The following is a 16349-nucleotide window of genomic DNA, read 5'->3' on the forward strand; positions in this document are numbered from 1 at the left end:
AGATCCACGGCTTTACTTTTTCTGCCAATGCAATTTGTAAAACAAAAGTCGTAGTCACACTTGAACTCGTCCTCCTAAAAGCTCTTTCTTTCAGACAAAACAGGCAGGAGGAATATATTTTAACAGAGCTTTCACTGCTGCAACTTGGAAATGAAGCATCCCCCCGCCCCTAAATTGCAGATTGAAAACATAAATAAAGAAAAGCACTCAAGAGAAGCGTGAAAAACAAAACTGCATGTGCCATTTAATTTCACGATTGGGTTTAAAATAAATAACAGTAAGGGGGGGGGGGGAAGAGGAAAAAAAGAAAAAGAACCCCAAATCTAAGTAGGTGATGTATTAGGTTTAATTCTTGGGCTGGAATAACATTTGAAGGTAATGGGATTTTTTTTTTTCCCCTTCTGGCTGTTGCTAAAGTTTTTAAACACATTTTAAATTCAGACGTCAAAGACAAGTTAGAGCTCTTAGACAGTAAATGGATGTCTTAGCTATAAGATAACTTCTACTTGTCAGGGGAATAAGTGCTAAAATAATTAATAGGCTGGGATGGGAGGGATTTCAAGTGTTTGCGCGAGCATATATCAGTGAACGTATATATGTGTACATATCCATTACACACACACCCTTACATAATAGAAGAATCTATTACAGATCATCCAAGGGAAATGGCACTGAATCTCAAGATCTCATTATGGGTTTCTTTGTGACTTACTTAGATCTTCACAAAGCAGTATTTTTATTAAAATATGGTTATAGCAGCTGGTTTTCACAGTTCCCATTCATCAGCATTAGCCTTTGGGAGTATTTGGTGTCCGCTCCTTAGGAGTCATGCGGTTATTCCCAAGCAGAATCCGTTACAAACGGGAGGTGCTTGTCGCATTTATAGGAAAAAGATTAAAAAGTGGGCCTTAAACCCTCCTCCTTCCCTCCCCCTCCACATGGCTGTGCCTGGATGTGAGTGGGAAACAGCTCGGCGTGGGCTCTTTCTTTCTTCCAGCTATCCATCAGGCCGAAGGACATAACAGCAACGCACACAAAACTGCGCTGGCATAGTTCTCAACCACCCACTGCAAAAATATGTATATTTTCTTACGTGAATGCTTGAATCATTACAGCTCCGGTAATAATAATAATAATAATTAATGAAAAAAAGAGGAATAAAGAATCCATACCGCCCTTCCGCTGGCTGGGGCCGTGTTTAAGGGCTCGGCCCCGGGAGGAGCGGGCTGGGAGCGCCGGCGGCCCCGCTGCGCCCTCCCGCTCCCGGCGGCGGCGGGGCTGGTGGCCTCGGGGCGGCGCTCGCCGGCCGGGCTCGCCCGGGACCCGCAGCGGCCTCGGCCCGGCCGCGCTCCGCGGAGCCAGCTGCCAGCCCGAGGTGCGGCTTTTGTTTCTCTGCCAGGGAGAAGACAAACATTTTCACTGTGTTTTTTTTTTCCCTTTTTTTTTTTTTTTTTTTGAAGTGAAAGGAGGGAAAAGCAAAGAGAGAAAAGCGCTTTGGAATAAAAATTAAATCAAACATTCTGCCTTAAGGAAAGCCGCATTAAAATAAAAATACCCCCCCCCCCAACACATTTCTCTGAAGCCCCGTAGGGCTCTTGTGACCCACGCAAAGAGCTTTGCTGCGCCAGATTCCGGGGGGTGGAGGGGTGCGAGGCACACGGGGTGCCGCGGCCCCGAGCGGGGGCGAACGGGGGGTCCCGACGGCGCTGGGCAGGCACGGAGGGGGGCAGCGGTCCTCGCCCCGCCGCCCTGCCCCGGCCCCGGGGTGCCGGGGGCGGGGGGAGCCCCGAGCGAGCGGCGAGACCCCGCCGTGGGCCGCCGAAACGCGGGCAGGCCCGGCCGGGGCGGCTCCGGCTGCCGCTCCCCTCGCCGGGGTCTGGGGGCTCGGCGGGCTGCCCCGGCCCGGAGAAGCAAAACCCCGAGGGCCGCATCGCCTCGGTTGCTGCGGGAAAAAAAGTTTTCCTGCGGGGCAAGGGAGACACGAGTGGGGTGAAACGGGCGCCCGCCGGAGCCCCTCGGCCCGGCCTCCTGCCCTCCCCGTCGGGGCTGGCCTGGAGGAGTTGCTTTTCCACTTTCGGGGCTTTTTTCGCCCCCTCGAAATCACGGTGCGCGGCCGTCCACGCTCCTCCGGCGTTCACGGAGAGCCGGAGCCCCTGATTTTATGGACTAAACCCGCAATTAGACGGAGCCATTAATTAGTCATCCCATCCCAGGCAGGGAAACGCAAGGAATGGCCCACGCGTGTCCCCGCAGCGTCCCTTCCCCTCCGCACCCACCTCCCGAGGAATTAAGGGAAAGCAAACTCTGCAAAGCCCCGGGATTAAAAGCAGAATCCAGGTGAAAAAGAAATCTTCCCTTCGCTGTTGCAATTAATTGGAAAACTCCAATTACCGGGAAGGCAAAGGCGGCGGGAACTCCCGCCCGCCCGCCGCGGAATAACTCCCGATTTCTTTGCAGGGAGAACTGGAAACCCAGGCGGTGCGGAGAAGCAAAACGAAAAGACATCTCGGTAGCGAGCAAGCACTCAAGCATCTTCCCCCAGCCGCCGGATTTAATTTGGGGCGGCCGGAGGGGCCGCCGGGGCTCAGGGCTGAGCCCAGCCCGGCCCGGCCGCCGGCCCCGGGCCCCAGCAGCACCGGGGGTGGGGGAGAGCTGCTGCGCTTGGAAAAAAAATGAATCAGTCCCCACACAGGCGGGGAAGTTTCTGAGTTAGTCAAATGAGGCTTCCTTTAATTAGCGAGAGAGGCTTTGGGCGGAGGGGTTGGTGGGCTAAGCCTTAAAAAGTCATTTTTACAGGTACAAAAAGAGTCAGAACCGTTCCGTTGGCTGTCATTAAATAAAATAAATTAGCAAAATACTTTGGACAAGCCGATGGTCAGACAAGAAATCGATAGGTCAAGCGCATTTAGCTTTCCAGAATTAAACCTTTCGCTTTGCGAAGACCCTTACAGGTCCAACAACTCGGGCGAGAATTTATTTTGCCCCGTATATTCGCATGCCACCAAAATATTTCTAAGATCTTCGTTTTAATAATTTTCAGGAGAGTTTTTGTTTCTTTTTAGGAATTCTTTCGGTTGCTGTATTTCGGGGCATTTTGAATTACACTTAAATCTTTGCAAGAGTTCTCCATCGGGGAAAAAAAAAGAAAAAAAAAGGAACAATATTGACAAAAATTGTCTGGAAATGAGCAACAGAAATATATCCAGCACCGGGCGGTCCCTTAAGCAAAATACTCCCATTTGTTCCTATTCCATCCATTTGTTGGGAAATTCAATTAAGCCTGGCTACCTTCAATTATTTACATAAGCCCTCTGTCCCGGAGCCTTTAATAGGTTTCTTCTCCGGTTTTCAACATTGTTATTAGAAATCCATAAAGCAGGGGAGGGACAGGAAATTAAATGTAAAGGTACCTCATTACGGCACAACTGCTTTCCTAGCTCTGCATCGCCGCGGACGGACGCGAGTTTATGGAGACGGAGAGAACCACATGGCGCCATGGAAAGGCTGAGTCCCCTCGGCAAGTGGACTTGGCAATCCTGTCGAAATGACCTTTTAGTTTCAAGTCTAGCAAGCAGCCTTCCTTCCCATCCCACCGGTGGGCTCGGGGAGCCAGCAGAGAGCGGGGAGAAAGAGGGAGAAAGGAAAATCGTGCAAATGGTAGAGCCACGGAAGTAGAAAGCGTAGGTTGGATTATTATTATTTTTTTTTTTTTTTTTTTAAACTAGGTATGCGCTGGGAGAGGCTGAAATGGGGGGATTTACTCCAGAAGGCTTTCCCAGCCTTTGAGCCATCGGGATTTCTCCGCGGTGAGCTGGAGCTGCGACGCGGCCGCCTCCGATCCCCGGGTCCATCGCGCAGGTTGGTGGCTTAGGCAAACAGGTAAGGAAAGAGGTGATGCTAATGATGACGAGTCGGATCAATGATTAAAAAAAGAAACAGTCAAAACTCCCAGCAGAGAAACAGGCGGGTGGAGAAGGGGGACAGGAGCAACGCGTCTTTGCCTCCCATCTCCGGTTTAAAAGAGCTTGAGGTTTTTTAGAAGACGGAGCATGAAATTATCATGAAAAAATAAAGACGAGGGAAGAGAAGCAAGGCTGCTCGCCCGTCCAGAGAGCCGGCTAGCGGGCTTCTACCCAGGCGTCTGCAGCTGATGAGGAGGATAAAGTATTCTCGGGGAGCTACGCGTGGGAAATTATAAAAGACCAACACGTTACGAAAAACGCCTCCCTCTCTGCTCTCCCGGCGAGGCCGACCCCAGCACTCACTTACCTGTCCGTGCCTCTCCTCTCTGTCTTGTCTTTTTTTTTTTTAATCAAAAGCTTCCCCTCCCCCTTAAAATTACCAGGGAAATAAATAAATGCCGGCAGCCCCTCTCCTCCGCAGAGGCATCCTTCCACCACTTGTTACAGCCGAGCAAACCTTCCCCAGCTCCGGTTGGTTTGATTTTACTATTTTTTAATTTTTTTTTTTTTTGTAATCCTAGGGACTCCTTCTGGTTGAATGTTAGTCTGGCTTGAAAGCGAGGGTGCTGTAAATTAATTTTTAACCAAAGGGCCATTGTGTTAGCAAAGGGGAAAAAACCCCACCTTCCCTCCCTCTGTCTAGACAAAATCCCTCTGTTTTGACGGCAAACTGCAGGCTTTCCCCGCTCCTCCCTAATTCCTGCTTGTTTGCCTTCTGCTACAAAGCAAGGGAGGGGAGTTTAATTTTTATTGATTTGTTTTACCCACCTTCGACTTCTCGTGCTGTTTTAGCATCTTTAGACCTGGCTAAAGACGGAGCTTCCTGCCGCAAAAAAAAAAAAAAAAAAGACTTTATCTTCTCTTTTACTCCCCCCCGGTCCATAAGCAGGCTCCTGCACAACGGGCACCTCCAAATCCCCTCGGCACCCCAAAATCCCCCTCTTCCCAGGGAGAGGCGGCCGCAGCGGGGGGGGGGGGGGGGCTCGGGAGGCACCCGAGAACTTGGGGGGTCGGTGGGTGAAGCGGGGAGCCCCTCTCCGGCCTGGCCCCCCGAGCCGGGGGGGGCAGGGGGTTCCAGCCTCGCTCCCCAGGCAGGAACCCCTCATCTGTGCCCATGGGGGGGCGGGCAGGGCTCTGCTGGGGACCCCGGAGGGGGTGGGGGGGCGGCAGGACCCCCAGCCCTGGCTGCTGGCCGCTCATCCCCAAAGGAGATGCGGGGGGGACCCCTCTTCCCCCCCAGGTTGCAATGGGAAGCCTTGAGCAGGGGTGGAGGGAGGAGAGGCGGCTGGGGGCGCGGGTCGCTGCCAGGGGAAGGAACGGGCTGGGGCTTTGCAAAAAAAGATATTTTGGGGTAAGGAGGGGGGGGGGGGGAGGTCTCTGTCGATTGACTTATCTGTTAGAAAAGGCGTCTGCAGGCGAGCTCGCCAATCCGGGGCTGCCGAGGCTGCTGAGCCCATCCCCTGGTGTCAGCTTTAAGGGGAAACTTCACTGCTTTGCGGGGGGGGGGGGCTATATTTTTTAATATAAAGACCTGCAGCTACCGCCGGCTTTCCCCTCGCCCCTCCCCACTCGCTTGGCCCCGGAGCAGTTTGCTCCCGTCTCTATCTCCAGCCTCCCCTTTTTTGGGGTGGGGGCTATTTTGGGAAAGCCCTTTGCGGAGGTGAAGCGGGAGCCTGTGGCTGTGCCAAGGCACCCAAGCCCATCTCCAAAAATAACAGAGAGGAGAAAGGGTCCTGCGGAGAGCTGATGCCCGGCTCCCCCCGCTGAGCTCCTTGCAGCGCACCTTGCTTGCAGGCTGCGCACATCTACGTGCAAATCTTAAATACTAGATATGGGATATTAAATGCAAAAAGGCCGTGGCATTTTTTGGGAAGGGCAGACGACCTGGCCCCCGGGCTGGGGTTTCTTGCTGCAGTGCCAGGCCGCCGGGAGGGGTGAGCCGGGAGTGACACGGAGCACCCCAAAGGCCGGGGGACCCCGGGACCCGTCCCCCGGCCCCGCCTCCCCCTTCCCGGGGCCGAAACCGCAGCCGGGGTCGGGCCGCTCCCGCGGAAAACCCGCACACGCGGGGGCCTGGTGGGGCTGCAAGCGAGGGCGCAGCAGGCAGAGCAGCCCCCCCCGGGTGGGTCCCCCATTTTCCGACTCAGCCAACTTCTTTTTCCTCCTCCCTCCCGCAGGAATTCAAGTTCTTGGCCGGTGGCTGGGTCGGGACCCTCCTCCCAGGCCGGCAAAGCCGGGGCTGGGGGGGGGCTCCCCAGTTCGGGGGTCGCTCGGGGGCATGTCTAGCACAGAGGAAAGCCGGGGTTCCCAGGAGGACGGCGCCCAGCCCTCTGGCTCTCTTCACAAAGGATTTATACGCAGGATTAAATGCCCGGCCGCATAGGACAATTTAACAATCAGCGTGAATTAATTCTGACTCTGTGCTTAAGAAAAATGATGGTTTGTGGTAGAATCCTCTGCAGGGCTCTCATTGCAAAGGAGAAAAGAAAGCAAACCCCACCAGCACGGGCGGGTTTCTGAGGGCTGGAGGCACTGGTTCCAAATCGGCTCGGACTGAGAGTGTGGAGAAAAGGGGAAATTTGGTTCTTCGTTAGACTCTATTTATCCAATTTCTTCACTGGTAATACACCTTCCCTTCTGGAGATGAGCCTGCGGGGACGGGTGTTGTTGGAAACCTATGAAAGCTTACAGCGGTAGGAGATACTTTGCAGTTGCGTCTGGTTCTGTATTCACGATACATTCTCAAAAATATAAAAATAGGCTGATTTAAATAGCTGATAATGGATAATAATGGGGAAAAAAAAAAAAAAGGAGGAGTGGGATTTTACAGATTTTGGAAACCATAAGTATAATCCAAAACTTCATATAGAAAAAAAAAGACCCCAAACCCAACCCAACCAAACCTCTGCTATAAAACAAGGGAGGGAGAAAGAGAGGGGCGCATTTCGGAGCGGATGTTTGCCCCCTTCCAGCCCGGCCCGGCCTGGGGCAGCGCGCAGGACCCGCTCCCCGCACTTCTCCGAGCCGCAGCCGTGAGCTGTGAAATCGGGCTCTTTTTCCCCATTTCATCTCCTTTCTGCCTCCCATCTATTCCAACCGGTTCCCCACTTGCCCCCGCAACAGGCCTTTGCACAGAATCCTTAATTAAAAAACCCAACCCTTGCTCTTCCAGGGGCTGATTCTGCACTGCGGCTCCTCGGGGAGGGACTTTTCCCCTCGGCTTCACCCTCTCCTCTTCCCCCAGGGACCGAAGTCCAGACCCGCTTTGCACATTGATCCTGCGGTCCAAAGGGAACCCGTGGGTTCTTCCAGCGAGCTGGGGGGACAAAACCAGCGTGGGCCCGAGGGGGACCGGCCGTCCCCGTCCCCCCCCGGCCACCGGGCCCGCTGCAGCCCGGCCACGCTCCGGGCATTTGCTCCCTTGTCCTCTTCCCATCCCCGGGAGCCGTCGGCAAATTGGGGAGGGGGAACGGGAAGGATAAACGGGAGCAGGACTTGGAAAAGTCCAGGATTGAGGTTTCAGGGTGTCTCGGCTAAAAGGAGTGAAGATCTGGGTTTTTTTTCCTTTATTTTTCTTTTCTTTTTGAGCAAAAATCTGTTGGAAAAGCGTGAAGGAAAATGCGCCACTGGAAAGCTGGGAAGAGGGCAGGGGATGTGATCAGCCCTCGGAAAGGACCCTCGTCCCTCTCGAGAGTTTTTTTTGTGGAAATACTTGAAGGATGACCAATGTCCCTGCGCAGGGAGAGCTGGAGAGGGCCCAGGGCGTTATCATTGCCCGGGGAAGCTGCCGAAGGGCCGGACTAAATACACGCTGTTAAGGCGGGTGGGGGCTTTGCTCTCTTCTTACTCCGGGCCAAATCCTGACAATCGCTCCTCGACTTGGATTTCAGCCGGGGACCCCGTCCCCTCCCCACCCGGACCGGTTTTGCTACATTTACTTCGCTTTCAGGTTTTCATGCTGAAGCCCCGCAGCTGCGATCGTGCGGGGCCTCGGGGTGGCGGGTGCCGAGGGCGGGGGACACGCAGTGAATTTTGCCACATGATGCAAATCACATGAGAAATAACCCCAAACCGCTGCCTCCCCAGGTTTGCTGCCGGCAGGTATTAACCTGCTTTGCCGCCGGTGCTGCAGTGACCGGCCCCGGGCCGAGCATCCTGATCCCGGTCCGGCCCGGCGGAGCCCGGGGCACCCCCAGCGACAGCCCTTGTGCCGCCGGTTCATAAAGAAACCTTCCTTGTAAAAGTCCCTTTACATCTCCTGAGCCTGAAAACTACTAGGTAACAACTTTTTACGACCCGACTCCCAGGCCACAGTTTCATTTTATTCCTTAACTCAACTCTCCGTCCCTTTCTCTCCCAGCTGTGTTTCCCAGCAAGAGATCCCTCCGGGTTTAGCATGAATTTAAACATTCAAACCTTGCAACGAGAGCTGGTTCACCACCTGGCCTTAAAATGCAGGATTTTCAGACCGTCTGGAGTTGAACTCTGATTCCAGCCGGGGGGATTTTCAGCCTTTTAGAAGTCCTTGGGATCCCTGTGATGGTGGGGAGAGCCCCTCCGCCAGCAGCAGCTCCGGTCTCCGCAGGAAGGTGCTGGGGCTGGTTTATCCCGAGGGTTTCCCAGCTCCGGGACATCCCAAGGGTCACTCTGCTCCCTTGCAGGCCCAGCTGTCCACGCAGAAAAATCCCAACCCAATCCCAGCCTGACGCAGCTGGAGAAGCTCCTCAGATGTGTTGCTTTGCTGTTCTTGTTGGTTTTCCTTCTAATTACTTGTCCATTCTGGAGTTCGAAGCAGGAGCTTGGCGGGGAGAGAAGGAGGTGAAAGAGGGGGAAAGCAGCGCTGTAAAGCCAGTCAAGGAAAAAGCACAAGAGCAAATCCATGGCTTAACTCCCCTTGGAAGTGGATGGATGTGAGCCCTCCTCTCCCCCTTGCCCCCCCAGCCCTTGTCCGGGGACCTTTGCCTCTCGGGTTTATGGTGCTCCTCTGTGTAGTGTCAGCATTTCACGCCCTTGATGACACAGCCTCCCCTTCTCCAGTCCCTCTGCAGGTTTGGATCCCAAATAGAGCCAAAAAAAAGCCTTCTCCAGCTCTGTGATTGTTCCTAGTCCTTGGGAGGTGGTGGGGTTTTGCCCACTAGTCCATCAGTTATTCTTTAGATAAAGAAATAAAATAAAATGAAAAGACCCCAAAATCAAGAGGTGAATCCCAAGAGCAAAACGAGACCGGGGATCCCAGCAGCAGAGCTCGGCGTCTCTCCCCTCCGACAGAGCAAAGGCAAGTGGTGGCACCATCCTGAAACTATTTAGCTCGCATCCATGGGAGATGGGGGCCTTTTAAGGTCTCTTCTCCCTACCCCACCCCCAGAGCCACTACCCCTCGTATATTATTTTTACTAATGTGGTGGGATTTTTTTTTTCCTTTCTTGGAGGAGGAGGGATTTGTGTAGCCAGATCCGAGGAATTTGGGGAGAGAGAGAGAGAGAGAGAGATCCCCCTGTTGACTAGAGAGATGTTGTTCTTGGGATTAGAGATGTCTGACCTTGAAGGTCACAGGTCATGGTCTTGAATAAGGAGCAGGAGTGCGAGGTTGGGATTGAAACTTGAGGTGTGTCTGCTGGAGATCACAGGGAAAAGTCTTCCAAACAAGAGGAATGCCTCGGTCAGGGCGAGAAAAGACAACTTCTCCAAGAATTATGGGCTCCTTCCGGATGGTTGCATACCTGCAGACCCCCCAAAGGATGTGCCGTGGCTGAGGGAGGGGAGAAAGGAGGGGAGAAAGGAGGGGCAGGATGGCTGGAGCCAGAAGGCCCCATTATTTATTACTATTTGCATTCTGGGCAGGCCCAGAGGCCCTGATGCTGGCGGGTTTATGGGGATAGGTGCTGTGGAGAGCGATAAAAAGAGCATCCCACTGTTGGGGCAGGGATGGCTGCCCAGAAGCATCTTTGCAGGAAGGGAAGAAAGGAAGAGATTCCCCCCAGGGCAGGGAAGTAACACAGAGGCACAGCAAGAGTCTGAGTCTCGAATCTGTGTCCAACACAACAACTACGAAAGTCTTCCCTCTGTGAGATCCGCAGAGCTCTGGGGAGTTGCTCACAGCTATGTGCCTCAGTTTCCCCCTGGGAATATCAATCAGAGAAGCAAGAGCACTTCCAGCCTTGTTTCAGGGCAGCGAGGTTAGAACAGACTACAGGAACCTTATTTCTCTGCTGGGATCTCCATCCCAATAAGGAAAGTAACATATTTAGTGGTCCAGAGCCACCTGGCTCGTGCCCATGAAGCCTGCCGATGGAGGTTTGTGCATGTCTGCTTCTGGGTGCCTGTGCACGGGCTGTGCCCCTGCTCTGTCCGGGGGATGAGGTTCTGTGGGTGGTGTGAGCAGGATCACGGCATCACCCTGCCCGTGTCCCCTGCTGGAGGCCTGCGCATCTCACCAAAACCAGCCAGCACCGCGCACCGCTGGCAACAGATCCCTTTGGCGATTCAACACGGCATTAAAGTCCATGTTTAAATGCACGCAGGTCGACCCCCTGGGCCAAGAGGAATGACGCACACAGGAAAGCGTTTGAAGATCCAGGACCTTCAACACAACCTCAGCCCACCTCCCTGAAGCCCCAACATTTGAACAGACTCAGCTCCAGATCCTCTGCTGGTGTCAATATGGTCTAAATGACCTCAAGGATGAAAAGCCCTGCCTCTATTTCGACATTTTTTGAAGAGAGCAAGGAGAACCTCATCGGATCACCTGTGCAAACCACGCACGGAAAGATCTGCAGTAAAACTCCACAGGCCAGGTCTTGCTGCGATGCTGAAGCCCACCATTAAGGCCTTTTCTTTCCCATTTTCGGGCCTGGTGGTCGGGAGGGGAAGGGCGAAGGTCGGGGCGGGAGCAGCCCCTGCCCCGGGAGCGGCCCCGAGCGACGCTAGAGGGAGCCCCGGGCTCAATTAATTAACGAGCGAGAATTAACCAAGTGGGAGACACATGGGAGCTGGGAGAGAAAGTGAAGAATTAATTTACCTGTGCTATTACTGGCATTTCAAGCTGCATTTAAGCTGATACATATAAAAAAACCCTGACGTGCGTAGCAGCGAGATGACACTAACCTGAAATGCAGGAAAGGAAATGACTTTGTGCATTTGTGATCTGATTCGGGGCAATTTGGGCTCTAAATGATTTAAATGGCTATCAAAACTGCTTTCCCCTCTGCCCAGGTATTTATTCTTCACTTTGAAGCATTTGAGGGAAAGCAGAAGGCATCAATCTGTCTCCAAAATGCCTTTTTTATGCCAGCATTGATTTTTGAAGTGCCTCTGGAGGAAGGGGAAATGTAAGGAATAAATGCTAAGGAGTTCAGCGTTTCCCAGCCTGGCCCAGCCGTGCGCTCACACCCAGGGAGGCCAGAGCAGAGCTGCTCTAGGGAGGTCCCCAGGCCTGATCCAGCGCCTGCCGAACGCAGTGGGACCACAACCAAGAGGCCATGAGAGAGGGTTGCAGAGGCCAGGGACACCCTTGGGTACCAGCCAAGCGGCTGCAGCAGGGTCCTCTGTTTTTTGGGGTGCTTGTAAGGTGCTGCCTGCATGCAGAAGGGTCTGCAGACCCATCCTGAGCCCCAGCCTCAGTTTCCCCCTCACCTTCCTCCCTCTGCAGCCTTTCCTGTACGGTGCAGAGTTCTGCTGCGGGTCCAAAGCCTCCTGAAGGCAATGGGGGGTTTCAGGGGCTGTAGCAGACCTAAGCAGAGCTCCAGTGGGTGGGGAAAGGGGAAAGCAGCCCCAGCACAGGTCTCCATGGCGGGGTGGACGGGCTGGAGCTGCGTGGTGCATGAGCTCAGGCTTGAGTGTGAGCAAAACTGAACCAAAAGGCAGCTCAGCCAAAACGAGGTCATAAAAGCTGCTGTTGGGCTTATTTATTATCATTTTAATCTTATTAGCATCCCATTCAGTGGCTCTTTGGAGAATAAAACACTGGTATTGTGTATTTATCTTGACAGAAACCAACCAACCTTAATAAAAATGAATCACTCGATAAAGAAAAAAAGGGGAATCAATCCTTTCTGAAGTTTTATATCGTCTTTTTAATTAACTACTCTAATATTGCCTAAGTATGTAGGAGGGGGGAAAGTAGAAAGTAGCAGAGATTATGTAAAGGGGTTACTGTGTCCCCCATCCTAGATGTAAATAATGCTCCTGTTAATTTAAAACCAAGGCTGCCTGCCTTTACGACTTCACTGCACTCCCATTAGCTCTATCTTTGTACAGTGTCATGGGTGCAAATAGATTGGGTTGAAAACTTCCCCCAGAGCCACTTTAAAGTGACTTCTAATCTTTCCCTTTAGTGGTGTTAATTCAACTTCACAAGAGTGTTTGAAGCACCATTAGGCAGAGAAATGGACCTTCTCTCCTGCTGGTGCCCTTATCCAAATAGCAACGTTAAAAAAAAAAAAATCTGTTTCATATCAGGCCAAGTCTCTGGGGCTCCGGAGAGCAGCTGAAGGAGACGTGGGCTTCCTTTTTATGAGACATAAATACATAAAGGATTTATGCTTTGCATTTCTGTATCACCACCCCGTGGAGGTCTCCAAGCACCTTGGAAACCTCCTGCCTCATAGCATGCAGGACGAGTGGCAGCGGTTGCTGGAAATGGGGAGAGGGAAAGAGCTGGGGACACAGCCAGGGAAAGAGAAGAGGCCACGTAACCCAGGCTGGCTACGTGGGGGCATGCTGCTGGCGTGGGTTTTTTAACAGCAGGACACTGAGGAAAGGTGGAAAGCGAGGTGCTGGGAAGCCCCACATGTTTTGTGATGGGCCATGACCGTGTCTATATGCCTGTCCAGCATCCTACAAGTGGGTGATGAGGAGAGCAAAAGCCATGGTGTCACCTGTCATTAGTGGGAATGTGGCTTGGCATTACAAAAGCTGTGAGACCCAGAAGCATTGGTGCTGCTGGGTGGAGCGTGGGTTGTCACAGGCATCAGCCCAGCTTCCAGCGGGGCCCAGGAGCAGATATAGAGGGGAAAAGGGGCACGCGCAGAGCGTGCCTTTGCTGAGGACAGTGTCCCAGCCTCTGGCAAGCAGCAGGGTAAGAAACTTTCTGACCTGGTGGCTCTGCCTGGACCGTCATGATTGACAGCCAAAGTTGGATGCATCCCTCAGCAGTCTGTTGGTTCCCTTTTTGACTCTCATTTATGATTTTGGCTTCTACAGCCTCCAGTAGCAGTGAGTTCCACAGTGTAAGTGCACATTTTGTGAGAAACTACCTGTCCGTGCTCTGACACAGCGAAATATTCCCCTGGACCCTTCCCTTCCCCTTCTAGGCTGGGACAGACCCCCGCCACCCTCCATCTCCACCATCCCTCTGTTCCTGGGAGGAACAGCTTAGTCATTGCAGCTTAGTCAGCAATGAATGGTGTGCTTACCCCAAGTTTTGGTGGAGAAAATGTTTTATTACAGGACAGTCTGTCCCAGGAGAGCCAAATTGTCCCTGGGGTCTGGCAGGTGCAGGGGTTACAGCCCAAACGGAAGGATCGTGGAGTGCGACTTTCTCCTGTCCTCCAGGAGAGGGCAATCCCTGGATGGAACTGAACTGAGAAACACTGGTTAAAGAGAGATGGTTGGGAGGATTTTCCTCTTTCGCTGCTCAGTCCAAGCAAAAGCTCAAATTACTGTGATGGAGGAAGGCTGTAAAACGGAAAACACAGATGGGGGAACTTACGGGGAGTGTGGGTTTGGGGCAGCCTGTGTTTCTTTACACAGTGGCATTCATTAATACAAACCGGCTCTACGAAAAGGAAAAGGCAGAGTTAAAAATAAAGCAGAGTTTCTTTTGAATCAGTCAGAACTTTATGCTGGGTGAGCCAATCATAAGATATCTCACCGTTTATTTTCATGAGGCTTGTGTTGAATTTATCTTTAATCTTCTTTCTTTTTAAAACCCAGGCAGAAGATGCAGGTGTATGTTGGGTAACACAAGCAGATCTCGTTGTAGCCTCTCTCCCAACCTCCTCCAAACACTTGATTTCCACCGCACGCACTGTTTTATTTATGCAATACATTCTCACAGTAGCAAATGCATTCTTGACCTGCCCTGTGGAGACAGGCTGGTGAGCAAGATCCTGGCAAAAGTTTATTCCAAGTTGTATTCCATATCATTGGGTGACACAGATCAAATAGCTCAGCCTCTTCTCCGTCTCAGCTTCATCTGCAAAATAAGGATCATGAAACTGTAACATTTTGCAAGATGCCACGCTGCAGAAGCCATGAATTAAACATAATTTTCTTCAGATGTCCTCTTTCCTAAGAGAGTGGTGAAGATCCAAGCCAGTATTTCAGACGTGGTTTATTCTGAGTGTGAGAGGTGTCTCATGCCTTTCAGGGAAGCTACTTTTGAGCACGGCCTTAACTTTGTACTTGAATGTGTCCAGGAGCTGGCGGGAGGGGAAGGTGGGGAGAGGAAAGGGGGTCAAAGTGCTTCTGAGTAAAGACACAACCCGCTCGAGGACGGCTGCTCAACACCTCAGCGATTTCCCAACTGCTTCCAGGGAGAAGGTTTGGAAAACCTACTGTACGAGTACTGGAAGGGAAGTGGGCATCCCACCGGGCCACTTCGTCCTGGTGAGGGTGTGCAGCTCAGAGAAATGTCTGGAAAATAAATGAACAAAACCTTGTTAAAATAGTCCTTGGACCATCCCGGCTCTTGCTAACTGTTAACTACAGAAAGAAAGTAGGAACGAGAAAAAAAAACTCAAGCCCGGGAGAACAGGAATGTGGAGCTTTTTGGCACAAGCTGAGCAGGAGAAGTTTCCAGAAGAAACAACATGAGTGAGAGGATTATTACGAAAGGCCAGAGTGTCAAATCTGTGCTGGGAGTTAAAAGGAGCCCATAAAATCCACTCACCAGAAATGGAGCCGGAGCGAGGTCTGGAGTTAACTCCTTAAAGTCTACAAACCAGTGATAACCATCAGGAGTGACTTTCCTTCTGTGAGGTGCAGAGTCTGGGCAAAGTCCCATCTTAGCCATCACCCAGAAAGCTATAAAGAGGAAAAAGGCAGATCAAGCAGGTTGACGAGTGTTTTATGCAATGCAATAAATCCAATGTCCAGAGTAGCTCTCTAATTTAAACTCCCCTTTCATAGCCATTTATAATGATTCTTTCAAAAATAAAAGAGAATCATAGCAATATAACCCAGTTATATTATAACAATATAATCCATATGCACCTAATTTTACCATCATTATTAATAAAAATTATTGCACTGCAGTAGCTATGTGAGGCCAAACCCTACTGGGGACTTGCAAACTGACTGCGAAGTAGGAGAAAAAGAAATTCCAATGGCTTTTAATTTTTTTCCCTGTTCAAACCCTTTGCAAACACTCAGCGGTGAATCCCTGCAAATTACACAGGAATTTCTCCTCTTCTGTATAAATGCAATGAGTTCTTCCCGTTATTGGAAGACTTCCTAATCCAAAAAGTAGCGTCTGAAGAGAAATTTCAGAGCATTGCCTAAATAATATGTGAATGTGGGGGCAAGACTGGACTGTACCACGTTTTTCACTTGCCTGGTGGACAGGACAAGAAACGATGGGTTTAGATTGCAGCTAAAGAAGATTTGTATTACACATTTTCAAAGACTTTATATTTGCAAGGAACAGAGAGGATGGATTTGGAGTCGGAAGGTGGTGGGGGATCTCTGACGCTGGATGGCTGCATGTCACAGTAATAACAAGGTCAGACTGTCTGAAATCCTGTGGCAAGCTGAGACTGGCACTCCAACCTTATGCAGAGGGTAGGAGACTCATTCGTACAGCTCTCACCTCCTGCTTTCCTTGCAGAGTGCCTTTATTGGCCTCTGATCCCAAAAGCCAGGAGCAGCTGATTCAGCTGTGATTCTCTGATCACAGAGCAGCCCCGGCCTGTCCCCAGTTCCCCTTCTGCTCCTGGCCTTTGGATCCTGACCCTGCCCTCCAAACGTGCGAGGTGAAACCTGTCTGGAGGGAGCGGGAGGCAGGACGCGGCTGCGTGAGCCCTGCCCTCCGTGCGTGGCTTTGGCTCGTCTGCATAAAGCAGGGAAAGTGAGAGAAGAAGCAGGGTCTAGGAGATCATGAAAGGTTGACTTGAGAGTTGCTAGTAATTCAGTCCTGTTTGGATCACTGCTGTTCAGAGACATGTCGGGAGAAAGAAGAAAGCATGTGGCCAACATTTTCCAAAGATTTGGGCTGCTCCCCTGGAATGGCAGGTGCTCAGCCAGAAGAAATGACTGCAGTTTAACACACACCAGAACAAATATCGTGTCTCCAACTCAGAGGGGCAGAGCTTAAAGGGACAAGCAAACTGAGATGCTTTGAAAAGGCAGAAAAACGTGTCATACAGAAGCAAAGGCAGACTAATGAAA

General features: G+C 51.8%; 2 long non-coding RNA genes across 3 annotated transcripts; one reads left to right on the forward strand and one right to left on the reverse strand.

The window, feature by feature from the left end:
• Positions 1–219: 219 nt before the first annotated feature.
• LOC148054275 (uncharacterized) lies at positions 220–3664 on the reverse strand. Its single transcript, XR_015707536.1, has 2 exons — positions 3411–3664; positions 220–1067 (listed from the first exon to the last, which is right to left on the reverse strand). It is a non-coding gene; the product is annotated as an uncharacterized LOC148054275 (long non-coding RNA).
• LOC148054276 (uncharacterized) lies at positions 3440–11693 on the forward strand. Of its 2 annotated transcripts, none has more exons than XR_015707533.1 (3): positions 3440–3517; positions 3726–3879; positions 10484–11693. It is a non-coding gene; the product is annotated as an uncharacterized LOC148054276 (long non-coding RNA). The 2 variants fall into 2 exon arrangements; XR_015707535.1 differs by lacking the exon at positions 10484–11693 and adding an exon at positions 6140–6403.
• Positions 11694–16349: the final 4656 nt, after the last annotated feature.

The sequence above is a fragment of the Nipponia nippon genome, unplaced genomic scaffold, assembly GCF_047370975.1.
Source record: "Nipponia nippon isolate SJK-2023a ecotype South Korea unplaced genomic scaffold, ASM4737097v1 scaffold_32, whole genome shotgun sequence".
NCBI lineage: Eukaryota > Metazoa > Chordata > Aves > Pelecaniformes > Threskiornithidae > Nipponia > Nipponia nippon.